Raw genomic sequence first — 16,505 nt, 5'->3', positions numbered from 1 at the left:
ACTCAAGGTTAAATAACCTTGTCAAGATCAAGACCGAGACGAATGTATACTGCTGGACAATCCAATTCGTTTTGGCCTTAATGAACTAGTTACTTCTTGATCTTCATGATGATGCAATTTAAAATCAAATCAGCTCAGATGTGGTGATATGGTGCTTTTGATAGAGCAAGTTCATCACAGTGTGCTTTACAGAGTACTGTCATGGCCCTGGCCGTGTCTCCGGTTGTTTCCCTTGTGTTTCTATGCATTTCCTTCTTCCTGGTGTCTCCTGTTTTCCCCTGTGTGTGTGTGTGTGTGTGTGTGTGTGTGTGTGCGCGTGCGTGGTGTCGGCGTGGCTTCCTTCCCTAGCGCACTCCAGCTCCCTCTTGATTTGCTGCTCATTCACCTTACCTGCCCAGCCTGCACACCTGCCTGTGTCTGCTTGTGTTTCCAGGATTACTACCCACCAGTTCTCACACGCAGACAGTCCATTAGGAACAACGGGACATTTCCCGGTGGCCTGAGAGTCATTTTGGCCTGTCGTGAACAGTCAACTTGACCAACGATGATTTTGCAAGCAGGAAAAAGTTGATGGACCTTTCAGAATCCAAGCATCAGGCACAACTCTCACTCTGGCTGCAGTGTCCCCGACGCGTGGGTGCACGTGCCAAAAATTACATCATCACATCTCTCAGTGATGCGCATAGCATCTGTCTACCTGCTTCTCTACCAATACATTTTAGACAAGTCGCCCAGCAAAATGGACAGTCAGAGGAAAGGTGGAGTGGACAGGAACTACTTGTTGGTCAGTCCCAAATTTCGGTATTATGTAATCTAGATAATTTTCCTCCCAGATGAATGTAGTGGTCAAATTTATAACATATCTGGTAACCGTCACATCAACGAATAAGGCTGCCCTACAAAATTAGTGGTCTGATGGTTTGAGTGAACAGGGTGGCCTGGGATTCAGTCAAATTCCCGGCGTGAATTATTGATTCAGTGTACTCCTGACAGTTCCCCTGCCTGTCTGTCTTTCTCTCTCGCCTGCTTGCTTATTCTGAGCAAGCCACGTTTACTCCCTCGTCCGCCTGTCCTGTTAAGCTTTGCTATCCACCATACAGCACAGTCCAGCCCTGTCATCTGCTGTTGCCTCTCTACTCTCTGCCTTGTGCCTGCCATCCCTTTTATTGTTCCTACAATAAATCCCTTTTACATTACCTAATTCCATTGTACGAGTTTGGGTCTGCCTCTAATGATTATAACGGAACCAGAGCCGGCATAAGCAAACTAAGCAGTCGTTTGGGGCCCCCGCGGCAGCAGGGGGCCCCCAAGAGTGCTTGGGGGGCCCAAATCAAATTCTGCTTAGGGCACCATAAAGCCTTGGGCCTACTCTGAATGAAACAAAGTGGCCAGAATAGACACAGTAGACTCAGACCAATTCACTAAGCTCTCACCCTCGAAGGCACCCTCATGGGACAACATGACCAGGTCCTTCACGATGTTGTGGAAACCCTCAAATCACTCTCGGTCAACACGGTCCAGATTGGACTTCAAGTCAACCACGTTTACACACATATTCCCTCTCCAGCCCTGGCTAGCCCCTGCTCCAGTATAACCTGCAGTCCAGCCAGCTCTCCAGCCCAGAGTACCTCACATCCCAGCCATGGAGCACTGCACTGGAGATTTGGGGATGTGCAGGTGTTTTCTGATCTGGTGTTTGAGCATACATAACCGATAAGGAAAAATATCTCATATCAGGGGGTTATTTAAAGGAAATATCTGAGCATCAGCAGGGTGGGATTACCATTCCCCTTGTAAACTAATTTTACCTTAGCTTTGTCTCTGAAATGAGACGTTACTGGGAATGCTATCAAACACCTCCTGTTACAACATGAGGGTTTCCACAGCGTAGCTGAATATTCAGTTGAGTTTAGGACCATAGCTGCATTCGGTTTGGAATGATATTTCACTCCAGGGGGTGTTTTTCCAATGGGCTACGGTAAAGTTAAAGATGAGTTAGTGGCCAAGGATGACTCAGGCAGCTTAAATGCTTTAATCTCCCTAGCCATTAAGTTGGATAATCATCTTCACGAGCGTCGCAGAGAGAAAGCTAGCCGGCCATTTCTTAGCCTCCTACCCCCTTCGGCCAAAAGAGGAGGCTCTCTAGTGAGAGTGGGAGGGATTCTGGTGGTCAAACCACCTCCCCTTCAGTTCCCCAGTTCAGAATGCAACTCCGGTTGAGAATGCAACTCAACGCCACACTTATGTGGAACCAACAGTCTCTTTCGTTGTGTGCCTTGGTGGATTCCACAACAGATGAAAACTTCCTCGATGTCAATCTTGTTTTCCAAGCTGGCATATCCACTCAACCACTCTATGTTCCCCTTGATGACCACGTCCTCAATGGAAAGTTCCTCGGTCAAGTAACTCACAGCACTGAGCCCTTGCACCTCATCCTCTCCAGCAATCATTGTGAGTCGATCCATTTCCACATCATCTCCTTGTCATACCCCCTTGGTCCTTGGTAAACCCTGGTTAAAACAACATAATTCCCACATAGATTGGTCCACCAAAAAAAGTTCAGAGCTGGAGCTCTTTTAATCATTTATCTTGCCTGAAATCTGCCCTAGCCTCAGCAGAAGCCGCTGCTTCCTCGTGATACACTGAAGACCTGTCATGTATGCCCTCTGTTTACCATGACCTGAGAGATTTTAGACAGCAGCAAGCTCTCTTTGCCCCATTACCCTTATGGTTGCACCATTGATCTGATCCCAAGAGCTCCTTTGCCTTCCTGCCTGTTCAAACTGTCTCACCCCGGGAGAGAGGCCATAGAGACTTACATTCACAACTCCTTAACTGCAGGTATCATAAGGCCATCAACCTCCCCTGTTGGCACAAGTTTTTTCTTTGTCACCAAAAAAGACCATTCATCGCGCCCCTGCATTGACTACTGTAATTTAAATAACATAAGTTAAAAACACATATCCTCTTCCTCTGATAAATTTCTGCTTTTGAATCACTCCAAGAAGCCACCATTTTCTCCAAACTCGACCTCTGAAACGTCTACCACCTGGTACAAATCAAGGAAGGAGATGAATGGGAAAACTGCCTTCAATACCGAGTATTTAGTCTTGCCCTTCGGATTCTATCAAGGTCATTGTGCCCTGTGGCCATTCTTTCTACACCCACCCAGCCTTCACTGTTAGGTGGCTGTTGGACGTATGCCACCATGGGTACCGTTACCTGGTGGACTGGGAGGGATACAGCCCAGAAGAATGCAGCTGGATACTCTGTCAGCTCATCTTGGACCCACCCCTCCACCATCCGAGACTTCCATAGAGACCATCCTGACAAGCCCGGGCATTCACCTTGAGGCTCTCGTTGAGGTGGTGGGGGGTTGGGGTGTGTCTCCATTCGTTTTCCTTGTTTCTGTGTTGCCTTTTTTCTTGGTGTCTCCTGTTTTCCTGTGTGTGTGTGTGTGTGTGTGTGTGTGTGTGTGTGTGTGTGTGTGTGTGTGTGGCTTCCTCCCCTCTCACTCTCTGGCTCCTTCCTTATTTGTGGTTCACTCATCTCAGCCGCCCACCCTGCACAGCCGCCTTCCATCAACTCAACAGTATATCTACTCCAGTCTTCCATTCGCTCACCACCAGATCATTGTTTCAATCGCTGTGGTAGTCTCCCACTCTTGGCCGCTCTGCAATTGTATATTCAGAGTTATACCTCATTTTGTTTGTGTTACCTGTATTTACCATGTCTCCTTGTTCTTCCATGATCATTACACTCTGGTTCCCCTGCCTGCCTCACCTGCTCACTTATTCCCAGCCAGCCATGCGTATTCCCTTGTCTGCCTGTCCTGCTCAGCTCAGCTATGCCATCCACCATTCAGCGCAGTCCAGCTCTGCCATCCACCATCAACTCTCTACTATTTGCCTTGCCTGCCATCCCCCTTTATTCCTACAATAAATTCCATTTACATTACTTAATTCCACTGTCTTTGTCTGTGTTTGTGTCAGCCTCTACTGATCATAATAAGTATGGCATTCAGTATGCAGCTGGAGGGCTCAGTACGTAAGAACGTCAGCTTTCCATGCCAGAGATTGGGGGTTCAAACCCAGGTTGGGACAAGAGACCGTGGCTTAGACTCCTAATGCTATACAAGCCAGCTACCTTGGATATGAGTGAGAGTAACATGAATCGAGCCATACTGGCTTGGACGTTGCCCAGGTTAACAGGATCCATGTAAGGTGTTGGGGAACATGGGCAACCTGATGAGATATGGCCTAGTGGAACAAGACATTCATGGACAAGGGCTGAGAACCTGGAACTGATAGAATGCTACAATAACAGTAGACCCCTAGAGAGGGGCTATATGAAGTAAATGTGGGAACTGTGGACCAGTAGAAGGCCTACTTCCACACTGACTCAGAAGTAACTAGGGGCTCAATGCTCGAACATCAATAGAAGGAAGCTACTGTCACAACTTGAGATGGAGAGGCTCCAACAGGATGACTATACAGTTCAGCACCCTGAATGGCCATCCAGTAGGCAGGAGATACATGAGAACAGACCCCAACCAGCTAAAACAATCCTATCAGCCATGACAGCTGAAGCTACTAAGGTTAAAATGATAGACAGCCAACCCCTGGGCATGGATTCCACGACTCAGTGACAAAGTACCATCACAAAGCCTGCTTGCAGATGTGAACACAGCCCTATGCAACATCTCAATTGCCACCACAATGGAGACCAATGAACTTGTATATGCCACTACAGTCATAATCATGGAGATGCTTGGGTACAGGATTAAGAACACAGGTCACCAACAGTAACCTCCATGGAAGAGAAAGCTGGAAGCCAAGATCAAAGCAGCACAGAGAGATGTTAGCCAGTTAACAAAGGTGCAGAAAGGTGTGATCAAAGACAGGCCCTGGTTGAAGAAGTACAGCAAGCTGTCCATAAGCGGGGCCCTGGAAACTGCCAAACAAAGGCTCACAGCCAGGCCGAAGAGATAAACTAGAGAAAGTAGAACCCAAAAGAGTAAATGGCCTGTTCCTCAACGAACCATCCAAAGTGTACTCCCAGCAGCAGAGTGACAAGGGAAAAACATCAGAGCCACCCAGAGCAGAGACTGAGCGATGCTGGAAGGATATATATGGAAAGGAGGCATCAAATGATACCAATGCCCAGTGGCTGGTGGGCCCAAGAGTAGATCACAGCAATATCCCAGAACAAGAACCAGTTAACATCACAGTGGCTGACATCCAATGACGATTCTCAAACATGGAGAGCTGGACTGCACCAGGCCCTGACATGATTCACGCCTACTGGTTGAAGAAACTAACAGCACTCCATGAATGCCTGACGACACAAATGAACCAGCTACTAACATCAGGGTCTCCCTATTACTGGCTAACACAGGGGAGCACAATACAGGTCATGAAGGATCCCCACAAGGGTACAACACCTTCAAACTACGGCCGATAACCTGCCTCTCCACAACATGGAAGATCCTGTCAGGCATCATAGCAGCTAAGCTTAATGGGCACATGAGTCAATACATGAGAGAAACTCAGAAAGGAATTAGGAACAACATCAGAGGGTCAAAGCATCAGCTGCTGGTTGATACAGCAGTCATCCAAGTCTCTTAAGACCAGACAGACCAACCTGAGCACAACCTGGATTGACTACAAGAAAGCCTTTGATTCAGTGCCCCACACCTGCTTACTGGAGTGCTTGGCAATATACAAAGCCAACAGGACACCAACAGCCTTCATCAAGAACTCAATGCAGCAGTGGAAAACAACACTAGAAGCCAACTCAAAGACAATCACACAGGTAACCATCAAATGTGCACATACCAGGGTGATGCACTATCCCCGCTGCTGAACCCCCTCAGTCAGATCGTCAAAAAGAGTGGATATGAATACAGGTTCAGAAGTAGAGTTACCATCAGCCACGTCCTATACATGGATGACATCAAGCTGTATGCCAGGAATGAGCAAGACATTGACTCGCTGATCCACCTCACCAGGATCTACAGTGATGACATCGGATGTCATTTGGACTGGACAAATGCAGTGAAATTGTGGCGAAAAGAGGCAAGGTGGTGAGCACTGAAGGGGTTGAACTACCAGATGGCAGGATAACAGACATACAGGACAGTTACAAGTACCTAGGTATTCCTCAGGCAAATGCAAACCATGAGGAGGCAGCAAGGAAGTCAGCTACAGCCAAATACCTCAGAGTGAAGCAGGTCCTGGGGAGCCAGCTCAATGGAAAGAATAAGTTCCAAGCCATCAACACGTATGCCCTACCAATCATCAGATACCAAGCTGGAATAATAAACTGGCCAAAGAAGATAAAGGCCACTGATATCAGGGCACGGAAACTTCTCACAATGCACAGAGGGTTCCACCTGAAGTTCAGCAGCCTGAGACTGTACAATAAGCAAATGGATGGGGTCTGAAGAGTTAGTAAATGTCAGGGCCACTATCCAGGATGAAACAAGGAACATCCATGAGTACATCAGAAAGACCCCCATGGATGAACTGCTGAGTGAGTACCTCAGGCAACAGAAGACAGAAAGTGTGCAGGACGAAGAAGAAGAAGAAGCGGTATCATGGAAGATCAAGCCCTTCCATGGGATGTACCATCAACAGATAGAAGACGTAGCTGATATCGAGAAATCCTACGAGTGGCTAGAAAAGGCTGGACTGAAGGACAGCACAGAGGCTCTGATCATAGCAGCACAAGAAAGGCACTAGGGACCAGATTAGTTGAAGCAGGGGTCTACCACACCAGACAAGACCCAAGATGCAGGCTGTACAAAGACACCTCTGAGACAGTCCAGCACTTAGTAGCAGGGTGTAAAATGCTAGCTGGGAAAGTGTACACTGAAAGGCATAACAAAGTAGCTGAGACAGTTTACAGGAATGGCTGTACTGATTATAGACCGGAAGTCCCCAAGTCCAAATGGCAGACACCACCAAAGGTGGTTGAGTGTGACAAAGCTAAGATCGTGTGGGATTTCAAGTTCCATACTGACATGCAGGTACTGGCTAACCAACCAGACATTGTGGTGGTTGACAAAGAACAAAAGACATCAGTAGTGATTGATGTAGCAATCCCGAGCGATGGCAACATCAGGAAGAAAGTGCATGAGAAGCTGGAGAAATGCCAAGGGCTTAAGGAAGAACTAGATCGGATGTGGAAGGTGAAATCCACAGTAGTCCCAATGGTAATAGGAGCAAAAGGGGCTGTGACCCCCTAAACTGGGAGAGTGGTTCCAGCAGATTGCAGGAACAATATCTGAGGTCTCTGTCCAGAAGAGTGCGGTCCTCGGAACAGCTAACAATTAAGATACTGTGCAGAACCCTGAAACTCCCAGGCCTCTGGTAGAGGCCCCGAGCTTGAGGAAGACACACACTACCCAAAAAAGGGTGAGAGGGAAATATATATATAATACATATACTATATCCATTCATTTTCTGAACCGCTTATCCTGCTCTCAGGTCGCGGGGATGCTGCAGCCTATCCCAGCAGTCATTGGGCGGCAGGCAGGGAGACACCCAGGACAGGCTGCTAGACTGTCACTCAGGGCCAACATACACACACACACCCACACACATTCATACCTGGGGAAGATTTAGTATGGCCGATTCGCCTGACCTACATGTCTTTGGACTGTGGGAGGAAACCGGAGCCCCCGGAGGAAACCCATGCAGACACGGGGAGAATATGCAAACTCCACACAGGACGACCCCCAAGGTTGGACTACCCTGGGGCTCGAACCCAGGACCTTCTTACCGTGAGGCGACCGTGCTAACCACTGTGCCACCGTGCCGCTCATATACATATACTACTTTCGGCTGCTCCAGTTAGGGGTTGCCACAGCGGATCATCCGTTTCCATTTTTTGCCGCTCATATATATATATATATATATATATAAAACTTTGTTAAAAAAAACACTCAACGGTAGGGAAAGTGCTCAACAAATAAGAAGCAAAATAATCCAGTGAGTCAAGTAAAGTCTTTATGAGACAGCACAAGCCTGTTTCATGCCATAAGCAATCAACAGCTGTCAGTAAACCTACTCGGGAAGGAACATACCATTTACTTCCTCGTCATGCACATCACGTGCACAACGTCCAATGGGGAAGGGAGAGGTGCAACATTCAACAGTTCAAATACACGTGATCGCTAACGGTCCGGGGGGGGGGGGTATTTGTCTATTGGCATGATTTATTTATAATTACAAAATAGGTGCTTGTATCTATGTCTGCAACTGCTGGCCAATTCATTCCTGTTATTAAATGTGGACATTTCTGGTTTGCAAATGATAAAATAGTTTTCAGTTAGACATAGATTGCACATTTTACTACTGGTTAAATATGCTTTGTTCTTTGAGAGGATTTTCCAGGTGGTTGAATAATTAATGTTTCTGTCTGCCAATGAACAAATATAACGGCTTAAAGACGTTACATTCTTTAATTGTTTCTAAAGCTACACGTGTGCATTAAACCTCTTTTTGAATGTTCTCTCTGTTAGACCGACATATGTCTCCATTTTGCCGTTGTCATTTCTCGTCACCATAGCTTGGTAGATAACTCCTTTCGTCTGGCATTTTCTTTCGAGGGGGCATGAGTCGTTCACGTGGCAGTTGTAGCTGGGGGAGTCCGATTGTGATGAAAGTGTTGTTGATTTGTTCATGATTTTTGTGTTGTGGGATGATATTATTTGTTGAATGTTAGGCATGCAGCTGTAACTAATTTTGATGGCGTTCCTATTGAATATCTTCCTCAGTTGACGGTACAATTGACGAACAAAAGTATGGATTCAAATCTACAAAATCACCGCCGTCCATCCCCGCATTGAAATTCTTTGAAGATGGCATGCTCGAAATGATTAAAAACATCAAATTTAAACTACCAACTAAAACATTCCAGAAGAAATTGCACGATGATTCAAAAAAGATAAGAGAAGATGATATGCTCTTCATTGCAGCTGACAAAACTATAGTAACTTTTACAAATTATAACCTGAGCAATACGGCGACCTCCTAGAAAATGACGTCACAAAATCATACAGGACTCCTGTATGTAACTAGAGGGCCGAAGAAATCGCCAAAAGGGAAGTAATGAATGATGAAAGACAAAAAAAAAAAATCGCCTCGGACCTAAAATTAGACAACCGCATTGATGTCACTGCCCGGAACCAAGCCTTTATCACCTTGAAGGACCACAAACCAAACTTTTTAAACAAGCAAACACGTAGACTGATCAACCCCACCAAACCGGAAAGATAAGTAAAAAAAAAATCATCAAAAACATGAATGATCAAATCTTGAAAAAAGTCCCCATAAACCAGGGGTACCCAACCTATTTTGAACCAAGATCTACTTTTACATTTGTCAGCCAGCCGAGATCTACCAGCCCAAATATGGAACCGTATTACTGTAATACCCATTCAATACATGCGACAAACAGAAAATAATACAGGCACTTTACAGTATAGTTCTGTGTGTTAGAAAAGTAGAAATAAATGTCATTCTCTACCTTAGTGGGACCGCTGGCATTGGAAGGGGGAGGCTAGTTTCTCTAAGTCAGGATTGTAGCAGCTGGTTGTAAGCCTTAGGCAGACCACAAAATGGAGGTGGTCATCTGTCATTGTGGATCTGTACTTCGACTTGATGATCTTCATGCGAGAAAAAGATTCACACAGGTAGGTTGTTCCCAAAAGTGCTGTTAAGTTCATGGCACATTTCCTGAGGTTGGGGTACTTTTCCTGCAGCAGTAGCTCTCAGAACGCTCCCTTCATCCCTTGTGTTGCCCTGGATTTAATCACAGTGTCAGTTTGAAGTGTGAGGATCTCATTCTCCACGGCAGGGCTGTCCAGGTGAAGCAGTGATGCCATTTTGGAGGCAATGTCATCCATATCAGTACTTTCAAATGGAAAATACAGATAGCTGGCAACAGGTTCAATGGATGCCAAGTCAGTAAAGCACCTATCAAACTAAAAGGTTGCTCTGAACTTGCTCCTCATAATGTGCCTTATCAAGCTGTGCTGTGTCGTTACCCTAACGTTTAAGTTCTGCCTGCATGTGAGCAAAGTTTCCCAGGTCACTGCATTGCAGCCTACTTGACAGTAGTTGGAGCTTGCTTTTAAACGTGTTAACTGAGCTGATCATGTTCATTACATATTTATTCTTTCCCTGTAGTTCTAAACTCTAAGCTCATTCAGCATGCTAGTGAGATCAGTTAGGAATGCCGAATCCAAAAGCCACTTGTTGTCCTCTAGCTGTGTATATTTGGCATGTTGAGCGAGCTTGAGAAAAGAGCACCACAGATGTGATGTTTGCTTTGAGAATGTTGATTGAGAAGTATAGAGAAGGCCAGAAAGAGTTGCATTGTGTCTTTGTAGATTTAGAGAAAGCTTATGACAGAGTGCCGAGAGAGGAGGTGTGGTATTGTATGAGGAAGTCAGGAGTTGCAGAGAAGTATGTAGGAGTGGTGCAGGATACGTATGAGGGAAGTGTGACGATGGTGAGGTGTGCGGTTGGAATGACAGATGGGTTCAAGGTGGAGGTGGGATTACATCAAGGATCGGCTCTTAGCCCTTTCTTGTTTGCAATGGTGATGGACAGGTTGACGGACAAGATCAGGCAGGAGTCTCCATGGACGATGATGTTCGCGGATGACATTGTGATCTGTAGCGAGAGTAGGGTGCAGGTTGAGGAGAGCCTGGAGAGGTGGAGGTGTGCACTGGAGAGAAGAGGAATGAAAGTCAGTAGGAGCAAGACGGAATACCTATGCGTGAATCAGAGAGAGGACAGTGGAATGGTCAGGATGCAAGGAGTGGAGGTGACAAAGGCATTTGAGTTTAAATACTTGGGGTCAACTGTCCAAAGTAACGGGGAGTGCAGTAGAGAGGTGAAAAAGAGAGTGCAGGCAGGTTGGAGTGGGTGGAGAAGTGTGTCAGGAGTGATTTGCGACAGAAGGGTATCAGCAAGAGTTAAAGGGAAAGTTTACAAGATGGTTGTGAGACCAGCTATGTTATATGGTTTGGAGACAGTGGCACTGACGAAAAGACAGGAGGCGGAGCTGGAGGTGGCAGAGTTGAAGATGCTAAGATTTTCACTGGGAGTAACGAAGAAGGACAGGATTAGGAACGATTATATTAGAGGGACCGCTCAGGTTGGACGGTTTGGAGACAAAGCAAGAGAGGCAAGATTGAGATGGCTTGGACATGTGTGGAGGAGAGATGCTGAGTATATTGGGAGAAGGATGCTGAATATGGAGCTGCCAGGGAAGAGGAGAAGAGGAAGGCCAAAGAGGAGGTTTATGGATGTGGTGAGGGAAGACATGCAGGTGGCTGGTGTGACAGGGGAAGACGCAGAAGACAGGAAGAAATGGAAACGGATGATCCGCTGTGGCGACCCCTAACGGGAGCAGCCGAAAGTAGTAGTAGTAGCGAGCTTGAGAAAATCTTTGATTTGAGGCAACAACTCCCTGAATCTCTCCAAAAATTTACCTCTCCTCAGCCACCTTACATCCATGTGCAGCAACATGTCTGTGTGTTCTGCTCGTCCTCTCTCCACCATGTGTGCGCGGAAAAGCTTCCTCTGTAGGCTCGCCCTAACCAAGCACACAATCTTCATAGCAATATCCACCACTTCTTTCATGTTTAAGATCTTCTCACACAGCGCTTGTTGGTGAATTACGCATGTGCTTCCGATGACCTCACCATCCCACTTCTGACACCAATGCAGCGAATTCAGGGGGCAGTCGGGGGACCCGCCGCTACAGCCAGGATGCGAACCCGTAACTCCTGCACCGCGGGCTACATTAACCAGTCGACTAAAGGGTCTGATCCGTTAGACAAGGGCTAACATGTCTACTTATTTGTGTACGTTACATTACCCCCCTACTTCGGTCCTCCTGGCTGGCTTGCCAAACTTATGTAAGGGTGCACTTGATGGATATACTATAAACTGCAAGTGCTCGTTTAAGGCACTTTTCAAAGAGGAGTAGAGGAATGAAAACACCTATTACGTTTTACTCAAACAACCGGCATTTATTTTACTGTAACATTAAACATATTATGATCCCGTTTGCTCTTTTTTTAGTCTTTAAACAACATAGTCCATGGGCCAGAGCCCAAAATTTCCTATTTCGGTACACTCAAGGTGGCAAAACTTACTTATAATTTTTGAAAGGATCCATGTCTGTAGATGATATTTTGGTATGATAACCATTCCTGAGTGGCAGCTGTATCACAGTTATCAGCTCATGAAGTTAACCACCCCCTAAAGTAAATTGCATTTTAGACGCTGGTGCATATCCTGGTTTAGCCTCATGGTCAGGACATTTTTCAATGTTCTATAATATTGTCTTTGGTATCATTTTAAAGGGGACCTTCTTAGCTTTCATTCAAGCCCTGTTGTAGATATTTCTCACAAATATAGAGGTCACTTGAGCTCTTCAACCCGTCAATAACACACATCTTTCTGCAATGTTCGCCTAAACTATATACTTTCTTTTAGCCCTGTGGCATCTAGGAATATCAGGGACACAAAACACAAAAACTGGAATACTCACAGGACTGTAAAGATTCAGGAAATGTATAATATACCCATACTATTTCATTGTGTGAGGTGATTGTGAACCTTAAATTAGAAGGGCATTATTACTAAGAAACTAACTAGACCAAAGCCAGTTAGTCCATGGGTCAGACCAGATATCGATATCACCCAAGGTGACACAACTTCACTGGTGCCATTTTATTTGGTACACTAACAGAAGTAAAATAATACATGATAACCTTTCCAAATGAGCAGCTATTTCATTTTTCTTTTAGGAAACCTGTTTCTGTGCCTCTCACGATTGTGTATTTGCCCAGATTTTTACAAATATAGCATTTCAACACCCCTGGTACTGATTAGCCTAGCTTAAACTCTGGGACAGTTCTTAGTTGGCCAACAACCAAGGATAACCAGTACTGTGTACTTCCATTCATTGTGCTAAGCTAGGCTAACGTGCAGCCAGATAGCTTTCTACTAAACACATATAGAGGAAACTGGTATCTATCTTCTTGTCTCACTCTGGAGAAGATTGTAAGCTAATTTCCCATAATGTTAGCATGTTCTTTTAATGTATATGTTAATATGATTAGTTAAAGTGGCTACGAGGAACTTTCATCTTGTGTTGATTTTAGCGGCCTCATGTGGACAAAATACAGCTGTTGCATAGCAACTAGGTAATGTATCTATTTGTGGCTATGTAAGATAAATAATGGTAATATGACGCTGGTGAAGCAAAGTAAACTTTGTTTTAGTAGTGTTCATACACCTAAGTTACATGTATTTGTTTGTATGTGGCAGGTGAAAACTGACTGAATATGGCCACTGGTGAACGAGCAAGTTTTTACCCAATACCAAAGCGCCCACGGGTGGAGTGCATTATCCACTGTTCTGATGATACAGATAAGCTGGTTTCACTACAAAGTGTCGACTCATGGAGAACTCTGCTCAGGGCAGCTCAGATACGAAATCATGCACCAGTTTTGAAACTGGCAAAAGACATTCCTGAGGGACAGATTCCAGCAATCTACTACCACAGAAAGTGTCGCAGTATCTTCACTATGAAGCAAATTCTTGATGGCCTCCTTGCAAAAGAAAAGAAAAGTTGTGTCTCTGCTGAAGAGAAACAATCTAAGAGAGTAGCTCGACATGCTCCAAGTACATCTAGGACTTATGATGCAGAGTGCATATTTTGTCAGAAAAACAGCAAATATTCCAAGAGACAGAATACGAGAGAAGTACTGGTGCAGTGTCGAGAACTGCGAGCTGATGCAAAGATCAGGAGTGCAGCCACAAAGAAAAGGGACAGCAGAATCCTTGCCATTGTGAGTAGAGACCTTGTAGCAGCTGAAGGGCACTACCACAGGTCATGCTATAGACTTTACACCAAAGAAGAGGTTTCCAAAGGAGAGGTTGCCAGCAATGAAGATGATGATGCTGCAGCCCAGTATGAAGCTGCTGTGAATAAGGCATACAATGAGCTGTTCCTCTTCATCAGGATTGAGCTTTTTGGCAATCCTCAAGTGATGACAATGACTGATCTCTCTTCTAGACTGGTAGCTTCAATGAACTCCCAAGGCATTGCCCAACCAAGAAGCACATAAGGCGAAACCTGGAGAGTGAGTTTGCTGGAGCCTTGCAGATATTCCCTGATGAGGAAGGAAAATTCCTCCTCTATCCCGATAACTTGTCCATGAGGGAACTTGCCAAAGAAAATCAGTCTCTCAAAAGGGAGCTGCAGACCCTGAAAAGTGTCAGTGCACAAGATGTTATAGCCAAAGCAGCCATCAAATTGAGAGCAGACATTAAAAGTCAAGATGTTCCTCAAACCTGGCCGCCTGAAGTCAAACCAGAAGCAGAATGTCCTACCATTCCAGAGTCGCTCATTATCTTCCTGTACTCTCTACTCACAGGCTCAAATGATCCTGATCATGCATCCCAGAGAGTGCAGTGCCTTCTGCAGTCATTTGGCCATGACATAGTATATGCAGTGACATGTGGAAATACCAAGCCTTCCAAGCACATTGTTCTGCCATTCAGTGTCAAATCGTTGACAGGAAATGTAGAGTTGATAAACATCCTCAACCGACTTGGTCACAGTGTGTCCTATTCACAGATGGAAGAGATCGACACTGCCCTGTGTCTCCAGAAACTCTCATCATCAGGGAGTGGCATTGCCCTTCCAGCTAACATCCATCCTGGCATATTCACAACTTTAGCCTGGGACAATATCGACCGTCTTGAAGAAACTGTCAGTGGTGAGGGAACATCTCACAGAGTCAATGGGATTGCTGTGCCAGCAAAGCCAGTCAACCCACTTCCTGTCCAACCCATGCCCACTGTTCCCAAAACAAAGAAGAGAAGCATTGATGGACCCCCACCAATGTTACCAACTTACAATGCTGGACAACGGGTAGGGCCACCACAAAGCAAAAAGTCAGATGCCGATACTGCAGCCAATACTAAGCTTGCCAGAGAGAAAAACCTTCTTTGGGTCCAAGCACGCATGTCACAACAAGAAGAACAGTCAGTCAGCAGCTGGACAGGCTTCAACATCCTGACTCGAGGAGAGATGACGGTCATCCCCGACAATATAGGCTATCTGCCTACCATCAATGCTCCAGCGACACAAATGTCTACTGTCAACGAGGTGCTTAACCAGTCACTGAGCATCATGCAGTGCTTAGGCCTGAGGAAGATTGTCTGTGTCTTTGACCAAGCCCTGTATGCGAAGGCTGTCGAGATCACATGGAAACACCATGACAAGTTCCATGATATCATCGTTAGGCTTGGGGTATTCCACACCATCTGCACACTGCTGGCAATAATAGGAAAGCGTTTCCAAGATGCTGGACTCAAAGACCTCTGCATTGAGTCTGGCATGATTGCAGAAGGCTCAATTGCTGGTGTTATGGATGGCCGCAAGTACAACAGGGCAGTGCGACTACACAAGCTCCTGTATGAGGCTCTCATGCGACTGACCTTGAATGGTTTCCTGTCCTGGTTGGAAGAAACTCACAGGAATGACATGGTTCACCTGAATGAGACACTGAAGACCATTGACATCATGGATCTATTTGAAGTCTACCGTGAGTTCCTTAGAGGTGGAAACGGCAGCCTCTTGAACTTCTGGATGTCCTATTTGGACATGGTTGAAATCTTGTTGGGGCTCATCCGAGCATCCAGAGAGGGAGACTGGATGCTACACTTGGCTAGCATTCGAGCAATGATCCCATGGTGCTTTGCTTATGACAGGATGAATTATGCACGCTACCTCCCCTACTACTACGCCCAGATGTCTGAGCTGCCCATCACCCACCCAGATGTGTACACAGAATTCATGGAAGGAGGCTTCTCAGTCCAACTGGGCTCCACCAATCCCTTTGGCCGAATCCCTGTTGACCAAGCTATAGAAGAAACGGTGAACAAAGACACCCAAACAGCTGGAGGGACAAAGGGATTCAGCTTGAAGCCAGGAGCTGTGACCAAATATTATCTCACAGCTGAGTATAGAAGCATGTACCTCAGACAGCTGAGAGACCTGACAGGTCAAGGCAGGTGCAAATGGTCTCATCCAGATCTACAGAGTCCAAGGATCAAGAGACATGAAGCAGATGTCCAGTCTCTCATGGACCTTATGGAGAATAACTGGCTCAATCCTATGTCCCCTGATGAGATTGATTTGGTTAGCCTCTCCACTGGCAACATGGCTCCACCTGATGTGACCATAGATCTCTTGAGAGCTCTTGAGAAAGGAGAAGAGGCCTACCAAGCATTCCAGCAAACAAGGTTAGATGCAGACCCACCACCTGTGAAATTCCACGACAAGATGACCAAGCAAAGTCTGAAAACATTCTCCAATGTCAGCACAAAACAAGCTCATGGAAAGAAAGCACAGGATGTGGTTCTGAAGGCAGATAGAAACCTTTTCAGTCACATGATCCTGGT

Source organism: Lampris incognitus, chromosome 2, assembly GCF_029633865.1.
Source record: "Lampris incognitus isolate fLamInc1 chromosome 2, fLamInc1.hap2, whole genome shotgun sequence".
In the NCBI taxonomy this organism is placed as follows: domain Eukaryota; kingdom Metazoa; phylum Chordata; class Actinopteri; order Lampriformes; family Lampridae; genus Lampris; species Lampris incognitus.
The sequence above is the reverse complement of the archived record's forward strand: the minus strand, read 5'-3'. Positions refer to the sequence as shown.